This window comes from Oryctolagus cuniculus, chromosome 15 (assembly GCF_051225735.1).
Source record: "Oryctolagus cuniculus isolate XC-2025 breed Fujian yellow rabbit chromosome 15, ASM5122573v1, whole genome shotgun sequence".
NCBI lineage: Eukaryota > Metazoa > Chordata > Mammalia > Lagomorpha > Leporidae > Oryctolagus > Oryctolagus cuniculus.
This window is the reverse complement of record NC_142881.1, coordinates 48,345,686-48,373,260: the sequence shown is the minus strand read 5'-3', so window position 1 is coordinate 48,373,260 and position 27,575 is coordinate 48,345,686.

Sequence of the window (27,575 nt, the reverse complement as noted above, 5' to 3'; positions counted from 1 at the left end):
CAGGCTGGGGTGTCCTTTCACCAATCATAAACAACCTCAGACTATCATATCAGACAAAAATCATTCCAGACCTTGATGGATCAAAATACAAGGAAAAGGATTCTGTAATTCTGTCTGATCATTATCAAACTCACAAAATATAAAACATCCTACCTTCAGTCTAAAATTAATCACTTCTATTTCTTTATTGCTTAAAACTTTACCTTTTCTATATTCAGTTCTCTGTAATATGTAGACCTTTCCAGTGATTTAAATACCATACTTTCTGAAAACACCCTTTCAAAAGCAAAGCCTCACTTCTCCTAACCTCCCCTGAGTTACTTAACAAACTGGAAGCAAGAATGTCTTTGCTAACATCTTTCTAAGACATCTTCCACTTTCACAGAGTGTGTATTCTCCCATCTAGCTGTGATAAACTAGAAATACAATTTGTTCAATTACAAATGTACTCGTAGTGACTTTTCACCAGATGGTATTGACAAAGAAATGTAATCTGTAATGAAGCAGAGAACCAAATCCTCCATGAAAAAAAAGGTGTTAGAAATGCTGTGTGTGTGTGTGTGTTTGTGTGTGTGTGTGTGTGAGAGAGAGAGAGAGAGACAGAGACAGAGAGAGAGACAGAGAGAGAGAGAGAGACAGGAGAAGGAGATAGGGCTAGTTGAAGCAATAACTGGGCAAAGAAATATGAGGAGCTGTTCCTGGAAAGATAAGAGTTTTGAAGATAATGGATATGGAGAAGATGTGAGGAAATTATGGACAGTAATGGTAGGAGATTAGCTAAGATAGGAAAATAATAACAACAACAACAGCTAGTACTTACAAAGAACTTTATAAGTACCAAATTCTAGTGTATGTGTTTTACTTATGTGAGCTAATTTAAGTCTGAAATAGCAGTGTAGGATAGTCACTCTTATCATGCACATTTTAATATGAGGAAAATGAAGAAACTGAAACAGAAAAAGGATAAGAAACTTTCTTAATCCCCTTAGCCAGTAGTGTCAGGACCTGGACTCAGACAGCTGGTTCAGAATCCACTCTGTTAGTCATGATGATACACAACAGTACAGAGACATACTATTGACCATTTGATAAGTAATGCAAAAGGTCAGTGCTCCGGATCTCAAATACTGTCTTTATTGTTGCTTTTCAATAATAGTGAAGGAACAGTGCCAAAATAAATACTAGCTATCATGTGTACTCCTTAGTTAAGTGTGTCCAGGGCTGGATATTAGACAAAGGGGCAGTGCAAGGACACTTCAGAGAATCCACCAGAGTACTCCACGTGGGCACAGTCACACTCCACTTGGGTACTAGTCATGAAGAGACCCACACACCAGCTCACACCAGCTCCAGGCAAGTAAGATTTATTTTGACATCTCCTTCTCATATCCTGAAATCTAGGAAAACCAGAGATTGGAGAAAGAGTGGAGAGATATGAATGGGAGAGGTTAAAATAATAAAAACACCCTTTGCACTTAAAGGTGTTAAATTACAGAATCATGTGACCCTTAGGAAAGATGGGTCATTGGAGAAGCTTCGGACTAGATGAGAAATTGAGATTTTAATTGAGACTGGTATAGCAGGTGGGATAATGGTCCCCAAAGGTGCTCTAGCCTATTTCCTAGAAGCTGTGAATGTGATATATCATGTAGATGCAATTTAGAAAACAAGATTATCTTGTATTATCCTAACAGGACTACTCTGATCACATAAACCCTTTCTAGCAGAGACATTTCTCAAGCTAGAGGCAGAGAAGAGAGGCAGCAGAAGTAGAACTCCGAGATTCTGAGCATGAGATGGATTTTATTAACTGCTTCTGACTCTGAATTGGAAGTGACAATGTGCAAGGACTAGAGAAAGGTGTCCATGAGCTAAGAGTGACCCTCAATTGACAGTCCACAAGATAATGGGGACATCAATTCTACAACTACAAGGAACTGGACTCTTAACAAGATGAAGGAGCGGGCAGATTGATTTTTGCTCTGGTAAACCTCATAGCAGAGAAAGCATCAGAGTCAACATGGACTTATAGCCTACACAGCTGTGATATTATAAAATTTATGTGGGGTGAACTGATAACTTTGTGGTAATTTGTTACAACACAGTAGAAAATAAATGCAGTTGCTTTGGATTTTTCAATATACCAAAACAAGATTTCAGTAGCCTTAAATATGCAAAAATCGGCATCATCTTAAGTTATCATCTTATGCTATCCACAGCAAAGTGTTGGGGCTATCTTCAGAAATATGTTTAAAAGCAATTATAAGGATAAAACAAAATCCTTTTTGCCAGTCGTGTGTAATTTAGCCTATTCAATAAATTTCAAATGAATCAGAAAACAATTTAAAGCTTTCCCAGCAGCATAAATTATGGATATAAATCTCTTGTTAAAGTCCTCAAATTTTGGGGGCTGGCACTGTGGCACAGTGTGTTTAGCCACCATCTACTAGAATCCCCTATTGGTGCAAGTTTCAGTCCCAGCTGATCCACCTCTGATCCAGCTCCCTGTTGATGCACCTGGGAAAGCAGAAGATGGCCCAAGTACTTGGACCCCTAAAACTATGTGGGAGGCTAAATTACATAGATAATCAATGCCAATCTTGAAGTCTATTGGTGTAAAATAGTTCCCTAAGACTTTTACACAAAGTTAAAAGCTATAATCATTTAGCAGTAGAAGTAAATGTGGGTTGATCATTGAATGATACTTGAAATAAAGCAGCGTTATTACTATTAATGCCATTCATATATTTCAGCTCTTTGCCAAACTTTGCTTTATTTAAGATTTTTTCTTATTTATTTGAAAGTAGGCTCACAGAGAGGCAGTGGCAGACACATACACACACGCACACAGAGAGAGAGAGAGAGAGAGAGGGAGAGAGAGAGAGGAAAAGAGAAGAGAGAGAAAAGGAGTGGTTCATCCCCCAAAGGCCAGAGCTATGCCATTTTGAAGCCAGAAGCCAGGCACTTCTTCTGGGTCTCCCACATGGGTGTAGGGACCCAAGGACTTAGCTCATCATACGCTGATTTCCCAGTCACATTTGCTGGGAGCTGGTTTGGAAGTGGTGTTGCTGGGGCTTGAACCAGTGGCAAAATGGGATGCACCACAGCACTGGCCCTGTCAAACTTTCTAAATATTTTATTTATATTTTCTACTTAATCTTAACAACACTTGAGTTGATAAGATTAAGAAATTTGAAAATGACATACTTGTAGTGAAACAGCTAATATAGATGTATTGTTTATGATAAAAATTATAAATACTTTAATTATAATCTGGCTGGGACAGGCCTCTTGCTCAATGATTAATACACCTGAGTCTCATGTTGGAGTGCCTGAATTCCATGCAGTTGTGGGACATTTTGGGAATGAATCAGTTGAGATCTGTCTGTCGGTATTTTCTTTTCCTGTGTCTGCCTGCCTCTCAGGTACTAGTAGTAGTAGTAACAATAATAATAATAAAATAAAAGAATAATCAAAGAATATCTGTGTACCAGCAGAAATTGTGTGAGATTAAATAAACAACTAAAAGTAGTTAGGAAAACCAAAATATTGTCCTATACTCCTCAATATCCATCTTGAGGAGTTATCTTTGATTTTCAACGTGTGGGGAGCAACTCGGACTAGACTAAGTTACTGGAATTAAGACTTATTCTATGCATCTGCTCTCCCACAATATGGCACTGGGAGAAGAGTAAACAACTTCTACACAGCTGCCTCTCGCCAATTTGACTGAGCTGCAGGAGCTGATCTTGCTCCTGATTGGAGGAGAGCAGCATGCTCGGTGTGTGGGTAGCAGAGTTGGGATTGGTGGAAGAGGACTATAAAAGAGGAGAGAGACAACATGCACCATGAACATCTAAGAGGAACATCCGGATAACATCTGAGCAGCCCCCTAGATAGCCAGCCGGCGGTGTGCCGCTCCCCCGCAGAAGTGGGGAAAGTGGCAGGGGGCACCGCCCTTCCACGGAGGTGGAAGGATCAGCAGCCAACCCGGGAAGGACCAACAGCAAACCCGGGAAGGGCCGAGCAGACAAAAGAACAGCGCAGGGTCTAGTGTCATTCCTCCGCGAAGAGGGGGAGCGACATAATGGTGCCGTGACTCGGATAGGAAACCTAGGAGGGAAGAATCGGGAAGAAGTGGGAAAATACCGAAGAGGGGGAGCGACACAATGTATTCATGTAAAAAATGAGTAAAACTAATTTCTAAATAAATTCCTTCCTATAGGAATTCATGACATTACAACTGTTTTAAACACATAAAACCTCAATAAATTTGCATTTATAAAATTGTCATTTCACTAGTCAACATTTTTCTGTCTTAGTAAGATTGGTATATCATAATTTAATTAATATTTTCACTTTGTAATTTTTATTTTAAAGGACATAATTTCTATATATTTGACATCATCAGCTCACAGTTAATCTTTATAGAGTTTTGTGCTGAGTAAGCTTTGTGTTCATATTCAACTTCATATTCAATTCTTCTTTCTTTTCAAAAATTTCAGACAAGACTATACCAGAGTTCAAAAGTTTTCTTAGAAAACTCAATTGAATTCTATTTTCATTATAAATAGAGGAATTTGCTTTATATATATGTCTGTTTTATACATATATTATATATAAATATATATGTTTTATATGTATAAATTTATATATATATATATATAAAATCTCCAAATCATTAAAAAACGTTTCTTCACATGAACTGATTTTGACATTACCTACCTTATGAAGAATTTGAAGAAACCATTGTACTGATATTGTAGTCTTCTACTCTGAGGATAGTTTATAATATTTTTGGTATCAACATCCAGATGGATATAATAACAGTATCATTATAAAGATGCTTGTGGAGAATATATAGATTCAAAAGTAAATACAGTGAGTAAATACATTTTCAAGTAAGGAAAATAAGCTTTTCATTTATAAAAAGTTTCATCATTTGAAATTATAAAATTAGAACTTTCAAAAATATCAAATTTACCCAGAGATGAGATTTATATATTAAAAACATTGTAGAGATGAAGATGGTGAGAATTATCATGGTAAGGTGATGATGCCAAGCACTGATAATTTTTGCTTTTCTTTGTAAAGGGATTGATTGCCTATTCTTTTTTTTTTTTTTTTTTTTTTTTGACAGGCAGAGTGGACAGTGAGAGAGAGAGACAGAGAGAAAGGTCTTCCTTTGCTGTTGGTTCACCCTCCAATGGCCGCTGCGGCCGACGCGCTGTGGCCGGCGCACCGCGCTGATCCAAAGGCAGGAGCCAGGTGCTTATTCTAAGAGATAATGTGGCAAAATTTCTCAAAATGACGATCATGGTGTATTGGAAATATTCTTGATTCCTAAATCAAGTTTGTCAGTTTTGGGATTTTTTTAAAAATCAGAAATATTAAAACATTCTATACAATACTGAGCATTCCACAACTGAATATTGCTAATATTTCATGATTAACATTTCTGTATTACCAATAAGATTACTGTCAAGGGAAAATCAGATGACAGTGTTTTTTTGCAAAGGTTCCCAATGGCCCAAATGGAAACTGAGTTGTTACACTCTGGTACAGGCAGCAGAATTCAAAATAAAAATTGGTATTACAGTTATATTTTGATAAAAATATCTTTTTATATGTGAATCAATTATTTGCATATACCAACCTGTAACATGCTCTTACGAAGAAGTAGTAAATGTGCCAGCAGTATTAGTTGTAACAGTGATTGGATTACATGCTCATTCAATTCAGAGTTCATTAAGCTTCAGGGTTAATCTTGTGTTTATGGAAATGAGTCATCACTACAGTAATCAAATGCATACTTTTAAAGTGGCAAATGCTCATTAGTTGAGTATTAGATAAATATGAAGTGTGATTATAATAAGCAAACAAAGCCTTAACATTCTCACTTGCATATTGTATAACATAGTTTCTAAATCAGTGTACTCTACGTAAGTAGTGTTGAAGTATAAGGGAAAATGGATTTAATATAGAGCAAGGCTTAGCATATAATATTTGTAGTTTAAAAACAATCAGTAATTTATTTCCAGGCCAATAATACCAACCATCACACTCAATTAAGTTTCTTAAGTAGAATTTTGCAATAATAGTTGTTTTGCTTGTGTTTAATTTAAAAATTTGCCTATTCCATATGACTATAAGCATATTAGCAAAAGGGCTGTAAACAGTTTTGCATTTGCAGAAATTTAAGATGCTTCAAAAAGTTCATTGAAATGCATATTTTAAGAAAACATTTTTTGCACCAAATAAGCATATCTTTTAATTCAATTTTCATTGAATTTTTTGAAGTAGCTTCATAGCAGTTCTAGAATAAAGTAGAAAAATAAAATGACATTTTATTTACTTTGTTCATCAGTTAATGAACACTAATGTTTATATTTCTTGGCTATTGTAAATAGTGCTGCAGTAAAAATGGGAGTGTAGGAGCTGTCACTCTGGCTCAGTTGGTTAATCTTCACCTGCGGCGCTGGCATTCAATATGGGCACCGGTTCTAGTCCTGGCTGCTCCTCTTCCAGCCCAGCTCTCTGCTGTGGCACAGGAGGGCAGTGGAGGATGGCCCAAGTGCTTGGGCCCTGCACCCGCATGGGAGACCAGGGAGAGGCACCTGCTCCTGGCTTCAGATTGGCGCAGCGCTGGCCATAGTGGCCATTTGGGGAGTGAACCAATGGAAGGAAGACCTTTCTCTCTCTCTCTTTCTCTCTCTCTCTCTCTCACTGTCTAACTCTGTCAAATAAATTTAAAAAAGAAAAGAAAAAAAAATGGGAGTATAGATGTCTAATTAATAGGTACATATATGCAATGGAATATTCTTCAACCAATAAAAGAATGAAATATTGCCATTTGCAACAATACAGATGAAACTGGATGTCATGTTAACAAAATATAAGCCAGCAACAAAAAGACAAATACTATATGATCTCACTCATGTAGAATCTGAAAAATTGGATCTTATGTATATTAGGAGTGTAAGGGTTATTAGTAGCTTGGGGAGAATAAAGGGAGAGGGAGGAATGCAGAAAAGTTGATTGATAGATACTGAATTGTTCTTAGATAGATATAAGAAGTCTGATGTTCTGCACAATGGGGTGACTATAGGAATTAATAATGTGTTGTGCATTACTCCAAAAAGAAAAAAAAAAAGGAAAAAATAGAAGAAAGGATTTTGAATGTTTTCACTATTAAAAAGGCTAAGTGAGAACATATATATGCTTACCTTGTTGGAAATTCCATTACTTATACATGCATTGAATCACTTCATTGCATCCCATATAAATATTTAAAATCTTTGTCAGTTAAAAATGACTTTTAAAGTATACTTCGTATACAATATTCATCTAAATTCAAGTTTGGTAATATTTCTCAAAATAGGAGCTGCTATAAAAAGGCTATTTAAATGTGAAATGCACCTTGCCGTTGAAAAACAAGCTACCCATGTCCCTTTATTGGTCTTCAGAATCAACTTATAATGAAGTCTTTTGTGTGTGTTCTTTCACTAAAATTGACCTTGAGCTGGATCAATTAGTCCAAGTTCACTCTCTGGTCATAAGAAAATTATATCCACTTCCATATACTTTCCAGTTCATTTTTCCAGAAAGAAAAACTCAAACTAATATTAAGCAGGTGAAAATATGACATTCTAGAAGTACATTTGTAGAAAAACATGGAATGCCAAGACCCTCATATGTGTCACTTTTATAGATCTTATATTTAGGGAATTGTCAACACTGTAAATGAAAAAGAAAAGATAAAAAAAAAAAAAACCACATCTATGAACAGTGCTACTATTAACATGGTGGTGTGGGTATCCCTGATACATTGTGTTCAAGTCTTTTGGGTATATACCCAGTAGCGGAATTGCTGTATTATGTGGCATCTATTTCTAATTTTTAAAAGAAATCTCTACACTACTTACACTGTGGCTGAACTAATTTACATTCCCACAACTATGTGTGTTTCACTTTCTCCACATCCTCACCAACATTTGCTACTCCCTGTGCTTTGCATTTTAGCCTTTCTGACAGGGGTGATATCTCATCATGGTTTTGATTGGCATTTCTCTGATAGCTAGTGGTGTTGAGCATTTTTTTTCATATATTTGTTGTCCATTTGTGTTTCTTCTTTTGAGCACTGTCTATTAACATCCTTTGCCCATTTCTCAACAGTATTGGTTGTTTTTATTGTTGAGCTTTTTAAGTTGCTGATGTATTTGGGATATTAATCCTTTGTTGGATAGGTTGCTTGCAAATATTTTTCCCATTATGTTGGATCTCTGATCACTCTATTGATTGTTGCCTTTGCTTTGCAAAAAACTTCTGAGTTTGATATAGCCCCATTTTTTTTCAGTTTTGTTTTTGCTGCCTGTGCTTTTAAGTGTCTTGTCCAAGAAGTCGTCCCCTACAACAATGTCTTACAGTGTTTTCCCTACGTTTTCTTTCAACAGCTTCATAGTCTCAGGTCTTGAATTAGGTCTGTGGTCCATTTTGAGTGATTTTTGTATATGGTGATAGGATTAGATATAATTGCGTTCTTCTACATATATACATCTTGTTTTGCTAGCACCATTTTTTGAAGAGAGTACCCTCACTGTACTGTGTGATCTGAGCACTTTTGTGAAAAATCAGTTGGCTGTATGCACATGGATTAATTTCTGAGTTCTCTATTCTGTTCTTTTGATCTGTCTTTCAGTGTTTGTGCCAGTACCATGCTGTTTTAATTACTGTAGTTTTGTAGTATGCTTTGAAGTCAGCTATTGTTAAGTCTCCAGCTCAGTTTTTCTTGTTCAGGATCGCTGTGGTTATTCTGGGTCTTTTGTGATCCCATATGAATTTTGAGATCACCTTTTCTAATTCTGTAGAGAATCTCATTGGTAATTTGGTAGTGATTTCATTGAATCTGTAGATTCCTTTAGTTGGTATAGACATTTTAATGATGCTGATTTTTTTCATCCATGATAAAGAATTTGCAATTTTTATAAACTTTATGATTTCTTTCATCAATGTTTGATAGTTTTCATTATAGAGATCTTTCACTTCTTTGCTTAAATTTATTCTTGAATTCTTTTTTGTTGTTATTATTATTGTCACTACTGTGAATGGGATTTCTGTCTTGATTTCTCTTTCCGTGAGTTCATCAGCATACAAAAAAGCTAGTGTTTTTCTATGTTTATTTTATAACCTGCAACTTTACTGAGTTGGTTTATCAATTCTAACAGCTTTTTGTTGGAGTCTTTAGGTTTTTCCATTTCATCTGCAAACATTGTTACTTTGGCTCCCTCTTTTCTAATTTTGATGCCCTTTATTTCTTTCTCAACCTTATTGCTATTCCCAAAATATCTGGTACTATATTGTGGTGAAAGTGGATATCCTTGTCTTCTTCCAGATCTGAAAGATTTTCCCTACTCAGTATGATATTGGCTGATGGTTTGTGATATACAGCCTTTGTAATTTTGAGAATGTTCTTTCTATACCTAATTTGTGAAGTTTTTTTAATCATGAAGTGATGTTGAATCTTATCAGATACTTTTGCTGCATCTGTGTTAATTAAGGATACAGATCTGTAGTTTTCTTTTTGTGTCATTAGTTTTTGTATTAAAGTAATGCTAGCCTCATAAAAAGAGTTTAGCAGAGCTCCATCCCATTCAATTTTTGTAATAGTTTGAAGAGTATAGGAGTTACTTCCTCTTTGAATTATTTGTAGAATTTAGTAGGAAAGCTATCATGTCCTGGATTTTGCCTTGATGAAATACTTTTGATTACTGCTTTAATCCCATTGCTTATTATAGGTCTGTTTATATTGTCTACATCTTTTTGGTTTAATCTGAGTATGTTGTATGAATCTTGGAATTTATCCATTTCTTTGAGGTTTTCTAGTTTATTAGCAAATAGTTCTTCATAGTATTTTCTTTTGATCCTCTGTATTTCAGTGGTATTGGCTGTAATGTCTCCTTTGTCATCTCTAATTTTACTTATTTGAGTTTTTCTTTTTTTCTTTTGGTAATAAGATTAGAGGTTTATCTATTTTGTTTATTTCTCAAAAACCAAACTTTTTGTTTTCTTTATCTTTTGTTTCAATTTCATTTATTTCTGCTCTGACCCTTATTATTTCTTGCCTCCTGCTGATTTGGGTATGACTTTTTCTTTTTTTTAAGAATTTATTTATTTATTTATTTGAGAGGTAGAGTTATAGCCAGTGAGAGGGAGAGACAGAGAGAAAGGTCTTCCTTCCATTGGTTTACTCCCCAGATGGCTCTAATGGCTGGAGCTGAGGCTTGATTTGTGGCCTAATGTCCTGTAAATATCTGTTAGGTCCTTTTGCTTGATAGTATGTTTCAACTCTGATGTACCTATTATAACTATTGGTTTTGTAGTCTGTATAATCAGTCCATTGATGAGACTAGGGTATTGAAGTCATCTACTATTATTGTATTGGAGTCTTTCTCTCACTTTAGGTATAATAATATTTTTTATATATATCTGGTAGTCTTATGTTGGGTGCATATACATTTATGATATGTCTTCTTACTGAGTTGAACATTTTAACAAAAAAAACTTCATTAGCTTTGATGCAATAAAGGCATTTCCCCCAAAAAATTCTAAAAAGAACCAAAATGTAAACATTTTCTTACCTTTATACTTTTTTTAACCTAGAAACCTTTTATTTAAATAAAAGGTATACAAACTTCATGCAGTTCATATATACAAATTTAGGAACATACTGATTCTTTCTACCCCAACCTCTCTGCTGCCCACACTCCCACATTTCTTCCTTCTCCCTTGCCTATTCCCATTTTAATTTTTTAGAAAGCTTTTATCTAATAAATACAGATTTCATAGGTAAAGCTTTAAATATAGCCGTTCTTCTACCCATACCCACCCTCCCACTCCCACTCTTGTCCCACCTCCTACTGCCTCTTCCATCACATTCTTCATTAAGATTCATTTTCAATTATCTTTATATACAGAAGATCAACTCTATACTAAATAAAGACTTCAGCAGTTTGTACCCACACAGAAACAAAAAGCATAAAGTACGGTTTGAAGACAAGTTTTATCATTAATTCTCATAGTACAACACATTAAGGACAGAGGTCCTACATGGGGAGCAAGTGCACAGTGCATCCTGTTGTTGATTTAACAATTGACACTCTTGTTTATGGCGTCAGTAATCACCCTAGGCTCTTGTCATGAGTTGCCAAGGCTATGGAAGCCTTTTGAATTCTCCAACTCCGATCTTATTTAGACAAGGTGGAAGTTCTCTCCTCCCTTCAGAGAAAGGTACCTCCTTCTTTGATGGCCCGTTCTTTCCACTGGGATTTCACTCGCAAGATCTTTCTTTTCGGCATTTTTTAAAAGAGGAAATCCAAATGGCTGACACACACATGAAAAAATGCTCAGGTTCACTATCACCAAGGAAATGCGAATCAAAAACGCACAATGAGGTTTCACTTCACTCCAGTTGGAATGGGTTTCATCTGGCCTCAGAATCAGTCCATATGGCATTCAGATCTGGTTAAAGAGCCCATGAGAGCATTTCAGGCATAGAAAGCCAAGACACTGCGGCAAAAAATGACCTGTATGAAAGATCTCTGTGAGTGAGATCTCGGTGGAAAGAAGAAGCCATCAGAGAAGGAGGTACCTTTCTCTGAAGGGAGGAGAGAACTTCCACTCTGATTATGGCCCTGTTTAAATAATGTGAGAGTTTGTGAACTCAAGAGGCTTCCATAGCTTTAGCAGCTCATGACAAGAGCCTCCGGTGGCTATTTTGAATGGGATTGATCTTAAAAGAACTTTGTCAGTCATGGCATTGTCTGTGTATACAAAAGCTATTGATTTTTGTGTGTTAGTTTTATATGCTTCCACATTTACACCTTTTAAAAAAGTAAAAACTATTTTGGTTTTAATCAAAATAATTGAATCAGTTTCTTTCTTTTTTTTTCTTTTTTTTTTTTTTTTTTGGACAGGCAGCGTGGACAGTGTGAGAGAGAGACAGAGAGAAAGGTCTTCCTTTGTCGTTGGTTCACCCTCCAATGGCTGCCGCGGCCGGCGCGCTGCGGCTGGCGCACCGCACTGATCCGATGGCAGGAGCCAGGTACTTATCCTGGTCTCCCATGGGGTGCAGGGCCCAAGTACTTGGGCCATCCTCCACTGCACTCCCTGGCCACAGCAGAGAGCTGGCCTGGAAGAGGGGCAACCGGGAAAGAATCCGGCGCCCCAACCGGGACTAGAACCCGGTGTGCTGGCGCCGCAAAGCGGAGGATTAGCCTAGTGAGCCATGGCACCGGCTTGAATCAGTTTCTATAATGCTTCTCACAGAGATCTCTTGTGCCTTAATTTTTTTTTGCCAAATTCTAACATTTAACATGTAATATCATCTGTACATCTTCTTCATTATAGGACATATTAAGCAGTTCTCAAATAAGTTTATGAAGTCAGTAAACATTAATTAACATGTTGAGAAAAAGAAAAGATACCTAATTCTCCTATCCCTAGAAGAAAGCTATATGACAAAAAATTTAAGAAATCACATAAACAGATGTCTTAAAAGCATATTCCCTTCAACTAATTTAGTTGATGATAATTTTACACAGGAAGAAGTTAACAACTTTCTTCCAGATGCTGAAAAACATTTGAAAACATTCAGTATCCCAGAGGATAAGTTGTTAGAATTGGTGCTTTTTTATATAGGAAACTGCTAAATACATTATGCATCTTGGAGAACTCCCTAGTTAATTGGGTTTTTTTGTTTGTTGGTTTGTTGGTTTGCTTTGGTTTGGTTCTATCTTCACTTAGATATTTAGTTTTCTGGTCATCCTTATGTTCACTATGCATTATTGTGAATAATCCTTATCTTCACAATTCCACTAAGAACTAATAGCATTTCACAAAGTCATCTTTTTTTGTGGACTAAAATGAAATACTTTACAGATTAAAGAGTTGAGGCCAGTGTTATAGCATAACAGGTAAAGCTGACACCTGCAACACCGACACCCCATATGGATATAGTTACAGTTCCAGCTGCTCTACTTCTGATCCAGCTCCCTTCTAAAGTGTCCAGGAAAGCAGCTAAATATGATTCAAGTACGTGGGCCCCTGTACCCATGTGGGGATTCTGGAAGAAACTCCTCCCTCTTGGATTTAGACTATCCCAGTTCTGGCTTTTGAGGCCATTTGGGGAGTGACCCAGAGAATGGAAGTTTTTTTAAATATTTTATTTATATTTATTTGAAAGACAGAGTTACAAAGAGAGGTAGAGACAAAGAGAGAGGTCCTCCATCCACTGGTTCGGTCCCCAGATGGCCACAACGGCCAGAGCTGCATTAACCAGGTGCATTAACTGGAAACTGGATCAGAAGTGGAGCACCCAGGATGTGAACTGGCCCTCTGATATGGGCTGCCGGCATCTTAAGCTGTGCCACAACACTGCCCCTCACTGTACAAACTTAGAAGAGGAGTGGAAGAAAGAGGGGGGATAGACCCAGAAAGGAATTCCTTATTTGCTACATTTGCCATGTTAGTAGTCAGATAAATTTCAGATAAAGTGAGACCAAGAATAAGATTGGAAGTTCAGAGGGAAGTGTGCTAAAGTGGTCATGACTAGAAAAATATAAGAGAATCTAGTTATTACTGTGATCAATAGAATTTTTTTTGACAGGCAGAGTGGACAGTGAGAGAGAGAGAGACAGAGAGAAAGGTCTTCCTTTTCTGGTTCACCCTGCAATGGCCGCTACGGCTGGTGCGCTGCAGCCGGCTCACTGCGCTGATCTGAAGCCAGGAGCCAGGTGCTTCCTCCTGGTCTCCCATGTGGGTGCAGGGCCCAAGCACTTGGGCCATCCTCCACTGCACTTCCCGGGCCACAGCAGAGAGCTGGACAGAAAGAGGAGCCACCAGGACAGAATCCGGCACCCCGACCGGGACAATAGAATTTTAAGGTTTCCAAGTATCTCAATTTGAAGCGAAGATTTAGATCAGATAATTGAGAGTTATTTGAAAAGAGTAAGGGTGAGGAAACTTGGAAAGTGATATTAAATGGAGAGAAAGTCAATATGTCGGTGTTTTATAAGTTACTGACTTCCTAGTCATTACTCTCAGACTTCAGAGTAATGCTCAGAAAGCTTGGTACCAGCCTGTGGGGGCAGGCGGGAACTTGATGGTTTATATTGGACTCTCCCTTGTTAATTGAGCATTGCTTCTTTGGGAGTTAAATACTCCTATTTCTAGGACATGTTTTTTCACCAACTGTTCATGTAGAAGGCTCTAGAGAGAACCTCCAGTGAAAAGGCATTGGAAAGACATACTCTGCATCACAGTGAGGTGGCTCTGTATCACTGGAAGCAAGACCCTTCTACCACTGTTAGCCTGAAACTGCAGGCTCAGAGACTGGTATTTCAGGCACCAAAAGCAATTGCCAGACAGAGAGTGGAGCATCTCTCCACTTTGAATATCAATGGATGTAGAGAGAGGAAAATTAAGGACCAATAATTAGCTCACTCTTTAATTCAATTTACAATACTGCATTTCAAAACAAGATAAAATGGTGAACAGTCTCTTTTACTTGCAGAGTTCACAGTGTGTAGGCGATTAAATATGGTGGTGTTAAGGTAAGGAATATAAAGCAATACATATTTAGTGTACATTGTCATGCATTAGTAGATACTGATACGAAGAGCAACTGAAAGTCTACTTGACCCGAAGGTGTACTACAGTTAATTATAACTCTAAATATGATTAATGAGTTGGAATTACATAGACAAATTTGGTGAAAGACAGTGCTCTGGATGGAGAGAATACTCAAAGTATTACGTACCTATTCTTCCTGTTTTTATATAGTTTAACTGTTCTGAGCTGGATTCAAACTAATTTAGAGTATACATTAAGTCATCAATAAATATTAACTTATTTTTATTGTCATATATTTATCAGTAAAATTGGGTATGTATTAAAGTAGAAGAGATGCTAATCTTTCAGAATTCCTTTGACAATAAAATATCACAAGTAAAGATGGAAATAACATATAATATTATTTTCAGAGTAATACATATAACAGAACCAGCATGAACATTGCAATGGAAAATGTTATTTTGGTCCTTGAACAGAAGTCATTAAATATTGGAAAATGGACTGTCAAGGAGTGCCTAAAATCTAGAATTCAGCATCACAAAGTTTCCTGAGTGGCTTCCCCCTCTTACCTGTCCCATTATTTCTAGCAATAATTACATATCTATATATTTTAATTTACTTAACTATAAGATGGATATAATTTATGGGAGATAACTCATGCAAAGCATTAAGTTCAATGTTTACTTCTAAATAATAAATAAAACCTAGTCCTAAATAATAATAATAATTATTGCTGCTACTGAAATTGGGGAACTTTATTCAAAATTTCATTATTTTTGAGAGTTTTTGCAATATGTTTAGATAAAAATTATAAATGTTGGCTGGCACCATGGCTCACTAGGCTAATCCTCCGCCTTGTGGCGCCGGCACACCTGGTTCTAGTCCCGGTCAGGGCGCCAGATTCTGTCCCGGTTGCCCCTCTTCCAGTCCAGCTCTCTACTGTGGCCCCAGAGTGCAGTGGAGGATGGCCCAAGTACTTGGGCCCTGCACCCCATGGGAGACCAGGAGAAGCACCTGGCTCCTGCCTTCAGATAGGCACCCTGCGCTGGCCGCGCCGGCCATTGGAGGGTGAACCAACGGCAAAAGGAAGGCCTTTCTCTCTGTCTCTCTCTCACTGTCCACTCTGCCTGTCAAAAAAATTTATAAATGTCAGCTGCTTGTAAATGAAGCAGGCAACACTGTACAGTTTTTAGCATTTATTCAGTGAAAGAAATATACAGGAGAGTGATGACTTTATTTAGAGGAGAAAGAAATCTAGAAATGTAAGTTGGGTCCATACCAGGCAGAGAATAGCCTAGAGCTGTGTGGAGCAAGCGTGTGGTTAGGTGCAGCCACAGGTAGCATAGCACAGGTGGAAAAGCAGAGAGTGGCGGCTAGAAGGCCACACGCCAGGAAGTGCTGGCCTTTTATTCACTTTCAAAGGGTAGTGGTTCCAAAGTCTAATTGTCAGGTGGGTCTACAGGTGAGGTCAGAAAGGGGCATGCAATCTCAAAAGGGGGCAGGGTGAAGGTGTGGTCTTCCAGCTCACAAATATAATCAATTTAATCCCCTCTGCCTGCCTATATCACTACCTTTCATTGGTAAGCTCAAAAACAGTGATAATTCAGACAAGTAGAAAAGATTTCGAAGAATAGCTCTGCTTTCTAGTATTAAACAAAGAGGTACCTTCTATACATTATTAGATTATCTCTTGTCCAAAGTTTATTTGAAAATAAAATACTCTCTATTTGTTGTTACATATAGTTTAGATACTAAGGTACAATTGAAATATATTTGAGCTCCTTTTATTGTAATTCACATAACAACAGAAGCAGAAATATTCAGTTGGATTTGACATGGGCAGATACCGTGTTTATTATTTTGGGACATTTCCTGTGATCCAGACTTCAGATTAGTCACCCTAGTTGAATCACATGAGAACGATCTGCCCAGCCTAGTGGTGACATATATTGTGTTCCTTGAAACTGAAAGACCTGATAGAAATCAGGCAGCAGGATCAATTGTAAAAGCCAGTTGGGGTTGATTATGCTGTCAGAATACACATTGCTTGATCCCGAAGGATAAATAACATGGTTTTTCAGTGATAGAGTAGGAAAGGACAAAAGATAAGTAAGGCATTTTTCTTTCTTGTTATTCTGATTTTATAGGGAGCAAAAGAGGTTTTTGCTTTTATTGCATTGTAAATGGCCCAGATCACTTTTAGACTTCATTTCCAAATAAAAATTCTCTTCTTTTCCACAGCTGCTTTTCTAACTTTCTTCCTTGACATCTTGCAACTGAACATTCTTGTAGCCTTCAGGGTCTTACCACTGCAATCAATAACAAATGTGACCATTATAGAAATCTTCCAACAATTTAATTAGGATCATGGTACGCCCCTGTTCAAAAGCTTTCAAAAGCCTTTCAAATCAAATTTCTATTTCTTATCCTCACATTCACCATCTCTTCCTAATTTCACAGTTGCCACTTGCTGTCTCATTATCTTCTCATCCTACATCTTATAGCACAGTCACACAATTCTGTTTATCCCATGTACCATTTGTTTTCAGTGCTCCTGTTGCTGTTTTCATTATCAGAAAACTTGAATCAACTTTTCTACTTGGGAATATCTTCTCTCTCTGTTCTCTTTTTTAACTCAATAGTTTATTTATTTTTGAGATAATATTTTAAGTTTACATTGCATTCAAGGACATACTAACCCAATAAATAAAGAGTTCAACAAAGAAAAGTGAAAAGACTGTATGTAATCTAGCAGGGAAATGGGCAAAGGCCATGAACGATAACCAAACTAAAAGATGTTTAACTTCATTCGTGTACATTTTAAAATAGTCACAAAACCATTAAATCTGTGGTAGCATGTAATTACTATAATTTGTTTGGCATAGTTTTAAAATAAAGTTTGCCAAGACACTGTATTTGCAGCAAAAACAGCAGAGACATTTTTCTTCCTTCCTTGCTTGTCATTGTTCTCTCCCTCCCTTCTTTTTTTCCTCCCTTCCTTCCTCCCTGCATATCTAAGGGAAAATGTGGTATTTGTCTTCCTGTGTCTGGCTTATTTCATTCAACGTGATATGCTCCAATTCCAACCATTTGCTGCAAATGATAGAATTTCATTCATTTTTATAGATGAGTATTCTATTTTATATCTATACCGTATTTCCTCTATCCATTCATCTGATGATGAACACCATGATTGATTCCACACTTTGACTGTTATGCCTTCTATATGTATTTCAGTTCAGGTCAATAATCTTTTTTTCCATAAGATATTATGACTTTTAGAATGAAAACATGTACACATATTTAATTCGTCCTCAAACATAAGGCTAGCTCCTAGTATAATACATCTAAGAGGGTATTTTAAAAGTTGATAAGAAAATGGAATTTAAAGGTATATTTATTTTGGTGCAAAAATTTTTTGAAACCCATGTGCATTTTTTCATAATACACATTTTCCTTTAAATTTTGAAGATTCCAGGTATTTTTTTCATCATATTGCCATATTCAAGATTTTTCTTGACTGTAAGCTCCTTAACTTTATTTTAAAATAAGTTTACTATTTTCAACTCTAAAATTCTACATTTTTAACATTTTTTCACATTTACTCAATCTGCAAACATTATATGCATACAAATATAAATATACATATTTATATGCTATTCTTTCTTGATAGCAGATAATAACATCAAAATGAGAGATTTATAATAATAACATGGGGCAAAAGGGTATATCATGTACATGGAATGATTCAGTAAAGCAATATTTATAATCATATAACAAATGATATGACATTCACACAATTTTTTTAAAGATTTTGTATTTATTTGAAAGCCAGAATTACAGAGGGGCAGAGACAGAGAGAGAGTCTTTCATCCCCTGGTTCACTCCCCAAATGGCTATAACGGCCAGAGCTGAGCTAATCTGAAGCCAGGAACCAGGAGCCTCTTCCTGGTCTCCCATGTGGATGGAGGGGCCCAAGGACTTGGACCATCTTCTGCTTCCCCAGGCCATAGCAGAGAGCTAAATCGGAAGTGGAACAACTGGAACTCGAACTGGTGCCCATATGGGATGCAGGCATGCAGGTGACAACTTTACCCACTATGCTACAGTGCCAGCCCCCACACACAATTTTTAGCACTCTCTATATATTAATTTCCACAAATAAGAAAGTAAAAACAGGTGATACTTGTCTTTCTGGGTCTGGCTTATTTCACATAGCAGTCCCTTCCATTTTATGGCAAATATTAATATTTCATTCTACATACTTCTCAGCTCCTTATTTTTATAGAGATTCCCTTTTGTCTTTGTAACTCTAGTTTTATCATTTAAAATGCAATTTTGAACATAGTATGCATTGATTACAGTTTTATGGAAATAGTGCAAAAACAAAAAAAAAGTAAATAGAAATTAATAGAAATTCATAAAGGAGTAGCAATTAGCCATGTATGAGATGTGGTATGTAATTATATAGACTTGAAAATGGAAAAATATTACAATCAAACCATGTAGGCTGCCCCTCGTTAGTACACACATGTAGTCAGAAAGGAATCCGTGTAAGAAAAGTAAGGAAAGGAAAAATAAACTTTTGCTACTTTATGCAACCAAATCCTGATATCCTGTTCTCTGAGTAGGTAGCAGTTGATGAATTGGCCTAAATGTCTAGTCAGAATTCACAATAAAGCAGGAGTCATAAGAGTATGGAGTATCAGGGATGTTTCCCGCAATTAGAACAACCATGGTATCTAATCATCACCATCCCCATTTGGCAGATAGAAACCAATAGTACAATAGTCAAATAATAACTTGGGGTTGTAGTTAACATTTTGATCCAGAATTTTCCTGATACCAACGCCTATGTTATCGCTGCTGAAGCAGCAAACCTCTGAATATACCATGAAATGGACATTTCAGATTGGTTGGAGAACAAGTTTGGACTTCTTTCTAAAAAGGGAGTTTAGTCAGAAACACAAGTTTGAATATTATGGTTTTAATATCTATCTTTTTAAAAAAATTAAATAATTTTGGAAAACACATAAACAGAAGAATTCACTTTGGTGCAAAACCTGAAACATTTGCATTTTTCTTAATATGTATTTCCAATGAAACTTCTGCAGACCACTTGTATACATGAATTTTCAGTTTTGTTACTGGTATAAGCTTATTTTTTATGGTTCCAAAGGCTTTTTAAAGCACCCCTGTGTAGTGTTTCCATGAGCCCCACAAATTGATTCTGGCCAACTCCTTGATACTCTAAATGAATAAATGAGTGAATAACATTGGCAGAATAATGAGCATAGGAGGAAGAAATAAAACAATTCAATGTACTAGTATGTTGTATTGCAAATTATTAAGAGATTATTAATCATAAGTGATATTTATGTACTGTGTCACAAAATATTTATTTCTAAAACCCTTTGAGTATTTCTGAGAAGATGTAGAACAATTCATAACATCAAATTGTTTCTTAAAATGCCAATAATTTCAATCCATATACTTGAAATTGAATTTCTTGGGATCTTTATCTCCATCAACTGCAAACCATATTGTATCTTAACTAGGCAGCCTATGTCATCTGTTTTAGTGATCAGTTGCAATCTTCAAACCTTTTACTAAGGGCAAATTAAGAGTGTGTGTGTGTGTGTGTGTGTATATATATATATATATATATATAGAGAGAGAGAGAGAGAGAAACTATTTAGCACAGTGGAAAGAACACAATATTTTTTCAAACAGGATGAAATAACTAGAACCCATGGAGTAGGACTCTCTTCTATGAGAAATATAATTATCAAATTTTAAAAACCTAACCAAATGATATTTGGAAGTATGCATGCATTGTAGAAAATGCAAATATTTATGGAGATTGAGAAGTATTCATATCCTGATATCAGTATACTTCCATTGCATTAATCAGTTTTCAATTGAAAATTCTGTCAACCAAGATAAAATAGCTCAAACAAGATGCTTTCCCCTCTCCTAATGATAAGGAAAGAAGAATCTTAAAACAGCTCATAGTTTTATTTAGTAGCTCAGGAGGTAATCCAGAACTCTGATTTCTTCAGTCTCACTGAGCCTGTCTCAGAGGCTTGTCTCGCCTATACCTGATAAGGAATTAAAATGTATCTTTGCCTTGGCCATGGAACACATTATTTGAATATAGTATCTGTACAGCAGAATTTATTTTTAAAAAGGTTTTATTTATTTGAGAAGTAGAGTTACAGACACAGAGAGAGGGAGAGACAGACAGAAAGGTCTTTCATCTGCTGGTTCACAGTGGCCAGGGCTGAGCTGAGCCGATCCAACATCAGGAGCCTCCTCTGGGTCTCCCATGTGGGTGAAGGGGCTGGCTGAAGCACTTGGACTGCCCTCCACTGCTTTCCCAGGCCACCAACAGAGAGCTGAATCAGAAGAGGAGCAGCTGGGAGGCCAACTGGCACCCAAATGGGATACTGGCGCTGCCTATGGAGGCCTAGCCTACTGTGGCACAGAGCAGACCTCAAATTACTTTTTTATACTTGTCCCATACTTAACGTTTGTCCCTTCACCAAAACATTTGGAAATATGTTGATGAAGAGAACTCTGGTGTCCTTGTAAACACAATTGATATCATTGTAGATCAAGAAGACATTCAGGTGGAGCTGCAACTGTAATGGGTTTCTGGCTTTGGAAGAGAAGATTGGATCTTCAAGCAATAGAAGCATTCATCCACAGGAGTCAAAGAGAGCCTGCTCTCTGGAATAGGTGACAAAGCCTAAGAGATGAACTTGTAGTTGGACTCATAAGGACTTTTTTGTTGTTGTTGTTGTTGACTGGTTTTTTTTTTTACATTTTTTTAACTTTTATTTAATGAATATAAATTTCCAAAGTACGGCTTATGGATTACAATGGCTTCCCCCCCATATCGTCTCTCCCACCCACATTCCTCCCCTTTCCCACTTCCTCTCCCCTTCCATTCACATGAGGATTCATTTTCGATTCTCTTTATATACAGAAGATCAGTTTAGCATATGTTAAGTAAAGATTTCAACAGTTTGCTCCCACACAAACATAAAGTGAAAAATAATAGATGATTTTTTAATGATGATGAAATCAGATCAGACCTATTGTCATGTTTAATCCCAGTGAGAGTCAAGTTGGGAATTGATAATTTCTTCTTCTTTTTTTTTTTTTTTACAGAAGATCAGTTTAGTATACATTAAGTAAAGATTTCAACAGTTTGCACCCCCATAGAAACACAAAGCAAAATATACTGTTTGAGTACTCATTATAGCATTAAGTCTCAAGGTACAGCACATTAAGGACAGAGATCCTACATGAGGAGTAAGTGCACAGTGACTCCTGTTGTTGACTTTACAAATTGACACTCCTGTTTATGGCATCAGTAATCTCCCTATGCACCAGTCATGAGTTTCCAAGGCTATGGAAGCCTTTTGAGTTCTCCGACTCTTATCTTTTTTAGACAAGGTCATATTCAAAGTGGAGGTTCTCTCCTCCCTTCAGAGAAAGGTACCTCCTTTTTTGATGACCTGTTCTTTCCACTGGGATCTCACTCACAGAGATCTTTCATTTAGGGTTGTGTGTGTTTTTTTTTTTTTTTTTTTTTTTTTTTTTTTTGCCAGAGTGTCTTGGCTTTCCATGCCTGAAATACTTTCATGGGCTTTTCAGCCAGATCCGAATGCCTTTAGGGCTGATTCTGAGGCCAGAGTGCTGTTTAGGACATCCACCATTCTATGAGTCTGCTGAGTATCTCGCTTCCCATGTTGGATCACTCTTCCCTTTATTTATCCTATCAGTTAGTATTAGCAGGTACTAGACTTGTTGATGTGCTTCCTTTGACTCTTAGTCCTTTCATTATGATCAATTGTGAACTGAAATTGATCACTTGGACTGGTGAGATGGCATTGGTACATGCCACCTTGATGGGATTAAATTGGAGTCCCCTGGTATGTTTCTAACTCTACCATTTGGGGCAAGTCAGCTTGAGCATGTCCCAAATTGTACATCTCATAAGGACTTTTAGGAGTAATTAGTTGTTCATGACATTCTCTGTGACTGAAATATTTAGCAAACATCTTAATATCTTATTTAACATTATTAATAAAAAATGCTCCTGGCCTGGAATTTTTTTCTCTGTCCTTTGATGCATATCCTTGGTATAGAATCCTTACATTGTCTGTCTCTCCTTCTCTCTCTATGTAACTCTCTCGTTCAAATAAGTAAATAAATCTCTGTGCATTCGGCACTACAATTAAAATAAAAATCAGAGGGAATCCCTTCATTTTCCCCTAAATATTAAATTTGTAACTCAGAAGATGCACTACTTTTTGGGATTCACTGTGATTAGTTCTACTGTCAAACACTTGGAAAATCTAAGTTAAATGATTCTTAATGTATGCCATGCTAATGTACTTGCTTATTGTATCCAGAAGTTGGATAAGACTTGGAGAATGACTAGGAGGAGAGACAGAAATTTCAATATGTGGTACATTGGTGGGAGCTAATCAAATCTTAGCTTGCAGCCATAGTTTTGGAAAATCCTTTCTCCCTTTCTCGAACACAGAGCACAACACACTTTGCCGTACCCTACAGAGACAGCAGCAGTTCTCATCTGAAGACTGCATGATCCCCACTGCTTTCTCTTACAACTTAGTGTGACAGTTTTCAAAGTAGCTTCTTTGGAGCCCTGAGGGTCCCTGAGATTCTTTCTTGATGCCCTTGGGGTCAAAACTCTTTTTAGAACAATATGACGGTATGTATCACCCTTTGACTTGACATTTTCATTGATGGTGCAAACCAATGTCAGATAGAACTGCAATAGCCTTAGAAGAATTTGAGGCAGTTAGACCAAACTGTATTAGTAGCCCTTGTTCATGTTATAACTGTTCTTAGAAAAAAACAAATCCAGTTTTACCTAAGAATGTCATTTACTCAAGCAGTAAGGCTTTTATGAAATAGTAACTCAAATATGTTCATGACGTAACTGGAAGTTATGGCACAACTGGAATTCTTTCTGTTGGACCCTGAAGTCTGATGATACCTTTGTGCAGAAGTATGAGATTGTTTTTTGACCTAGACTAGCCAATTTTGTTATAAGGTATCTTTTTCACTTCAGGGAAGATGACTGGAAGATACACTGTTGGTTTCTCGATTTGGTTATTTGGCTGAAAAATTCTTAAAAATGAACAAAGGTGAAAATAAATGTGAGGGACAACCTGGGGGATGCAAGATTGCAGAATAGCAATAGGATGATCTGAATCAGGCAGGGAGAAGATACATGCCTGAGATAAGGCTGTGGGAAATTCGCAGTGGGAAATCCAACAAGAACAGCAGAGAATGTCCAGGTCTGTGCTGAAAGAGCAAATAAGAAAAGGAAATGGTGGAGACTGGAACAGGGGAGGTGAGCCCTGGCCCCCAGAGGACTAGGTGAGGGGGGAATCTGTGGGTCCACAGAGCTGCAGATGGTAGTGGGAGGGAGAGCAGGGCAAACTGCTTTTGAAGTTCCACATAGGAAGAAAGGAAAATATAAAGGAACAAACAGGGAGGTTGGTCACCTCCCTTCCTACTTCCCTCCTCCTTCCCCCAACTCGGACTTGCAGCTATCTGGGAGAAACTATTTTGCCTCGTTTTTTATATTTTGGACACAAGCAGGGGACTGCTGCCACTGCCTCCTGTACACACACCTATCAATAGTCGGGTCACTTCACCTCACCCCCGCCAATCCAAAAATGGGGGCTACAGCAATTTGAAGAATTTCTTCCCCCACCATGCAAGCTGTACAGCAAGGGGAAGCTCTGCCTATCAGAAGCTCGTACCCACCCCCACCACCACTGAGAAGTGAACTGGGCTCCAGTAGGCAGGATTTTGCACACCCACTCGCAACACACAGACCCATAGCAGCTCATAACAGAAGGAACCATGCTCACAGGAAAGTCTCTACAGATTAGAGGTGCAGTTCATTAAGCAGTGTGAACTAGTACTGAGCTCACCAAGGACTAACACTGGGGTATCCTGCAACTGTGAAAAGGGCGGATCACAACAGAAGTGAACAGCCTCCTCCAACCAGGTAACCAGAGGAAATCTACAGAGCCCCCCAGGAGCCGTACCTTGGATACCTGCTCCACCCTGGAATACTGAAAAGAGCACCCAGGCCACATCCAGCACACAGTTCTTAATACTCCTCTTGGTATAGAACATCCCACTAAACTGCAAAGACACAAATCAAAGAGAAAAACAACCAGGACAAAAATAAATAAATAAATAAATAAATAAGACAAATGAAGAAAAACAAAGGAGGAACCACAAATAAGAATAAGGAAGACACAATGAGCCCCTCAAAGGAATAGTATAATGTGAAGATGAGTAGATTGAAGATATGCCAGAAATGCAGTTCAGAAAAATTACTCATCAGATTACTTAGAAGCAAATTCACAAACTAAATGAAAATTTTTCACATTAAAATGAGATAGTAAAGAGAAGTCAGAATGAAATATTAGAAATGAAGAATTCAATAGATCAAATAAAAAATGCAGTGGAAAACATTAACAGCAGAATAGATAAGACAGAAGAAAGAATATCAGAACTAGAAGACAAATTTCTGGGAATTTTACAGTCAGACAAAAAAAAAAGAAGAAATTAGAAAACTAAAAAACATTGTCGGAGAGCTATAAGCTACTATCAAATGACCCAACATATGGGTCCTAGGATGTCCTGAAGGCATGGAAAGAGAGAAAGGATTAGAAGGCCTTCTTAGTGAAATAATAACAGAAAACTTCCCCATTCTGGAGAAATAAAGATACTTTCTGTGTACACAGAAACTCCCAATAGTACACAGAACTCCCAATAGACGTGACCAGTAAAGATCTTCAACACAACACCACACAACACATTGTAGTTTGTAGTTAAACTCTTCACAGTAAAACATAAAAAAAAAAAAATCCTAAAATGCTCACGCATGAGTGAAATTCCAGACCATTCAGTGGAACCCCAATTAGACTCATAGTGGACTTCTCACCAGAAACCATACAGGCAAGGAGAGAATGGCAAGATACATTCCAAGTCTTAGGAGAAAAAAACTGTCAACAGAGAATACTGTACCCTGCAAAGCTCTCATTTATGAATGAAAGTGAATTAAAGATCTTTCACAACAAATGGAAATTGAAAGAATTTGTAACTACTAGCCCAGCCCTGCAAAAGATGCTCAAGGATGTGCTACACACAGAAATACAGAAACAGGAATGTCACTATGAAAGAAGGTGAAGGCAGAAAATTTAACAGTAGAAGTACAAAGGAAACCTAAAGGAAAATGTTAGGACTATTAATGGAAATATGACAGGGCAACATAGTCGTTTAACAATAGCCACCCTGAGGGACTAGCACTATGGCGTAGCAGGTAAAGCCACAATAGCCACAAATGGCCTCAACTCTCCAGGTAAAAGATACATACTGGCTGAATGGATTAAAAAAGAAGACCCATCTTTTTGCTGCCTACAAGAAATACATCTCACCAACAAAGATGCATGCAGACTGAAAATGAAAGGATTGAAAATGATAATCCATGATAACTGAAAACAAAACAGAGCTGCTGTAGCCATCCTAATAGCAGACAAAATAGACTTTAATACAAAATTATTAAAAGAGACAAAGAAGGATACTATACAATGATTGAAAGATCAATTCAACAGGAAGACATGACTATTATATATGTATATGAACCTAATTACAGGGCACCTGGTATCTAAAAGAAATGTTAATGGATTTAAAGGGTTATATAGACTCAGATACAATACCAATGGGGGACACATATGACCTACCTAATTTGAGCCATGAAAACATAGAAAACCTAAACAGATCAATAGCCAAACAGAACTTGAATCAGTAATGAAGACCCTCTAAAAAAAAAAAAAAAAAAAAAAAAAAAAAAAAAAAAAAAAAAACCCTCCAGGACCAGATGGCTTCACCACTGAATTTTTTATTTGTTTTATTATTTTATTTTTTGCCAGGCATAGTTAGAGAGAGAGACTGTGTGTGTGTGTGTTATAGACAGTGAGAGAGACCGAGAGAAAGGTCTTCCTTCCATTGGTTCACTCCCCTAATGGCCACTACGGCCAGCACTGCACTGAAGCCAGGAGCTGGGTACTTCCTTCCGGTCTCCCATGTGGGTGCAGGGACCCAAGCACTTGGGCCATTCTCGACTCCCCTCCCAGGCCACAGCAGAGAGCTGGACTGGAAGAGGAGCAACCGTGACTAGAACCCGGGGTGCTGGCACTGCAGGCAGAGGATTAGCCAAGTGAGCCATGGTGCCAGCACTCCACTGTATTCTACCAAACATTTAGGAAAGAACTAACTCCAGTTCTCAAGTTATTCAAAACAATCGAAAGGGAAGGAATCCACTCAAATTCTTTCTATGAAGCCAGCATCACCTTAATTCTTAACCTGAAAAAGTTACATCAGAGAAAAAGAATTACAGACCAATTTCCCTGATGAACATAGATGCAAAAATCCTCAACAAAATACTACCTAATTGAATCAAACAAATCAGAAAGATCATCCACCAAGTGGGGTTTATTTCTGGTATGCAGGGATGATTCAACATGTGCAAATCAGTGTGATACATCACATTAATAAACTGAAAAATGAAAGCCATATGATTATCTCAATAGATGCAGAGGAAGCATTTGACAAAATACAGCACCCTTTAATGTTGAAAACTTTAAGCAAATTGGAAATAGAAGGAATATTTCTCAACACAATCAAAGCAATAGATGACAAACCCACAGCACGTGTCCTATTGAATGGAGAAAAGTTGGAAGCAATCCCACTGAGATCCAGAACCAAACAAGGGTACTCATTCTCACTACTGCTTTTCAATATAGTACTGAAGGTTTTAGCCAGAGCCATTAGACAAGAAAAAGAAGTCACGGGGGCGCCGGCGCCACGGCTCAATAGGC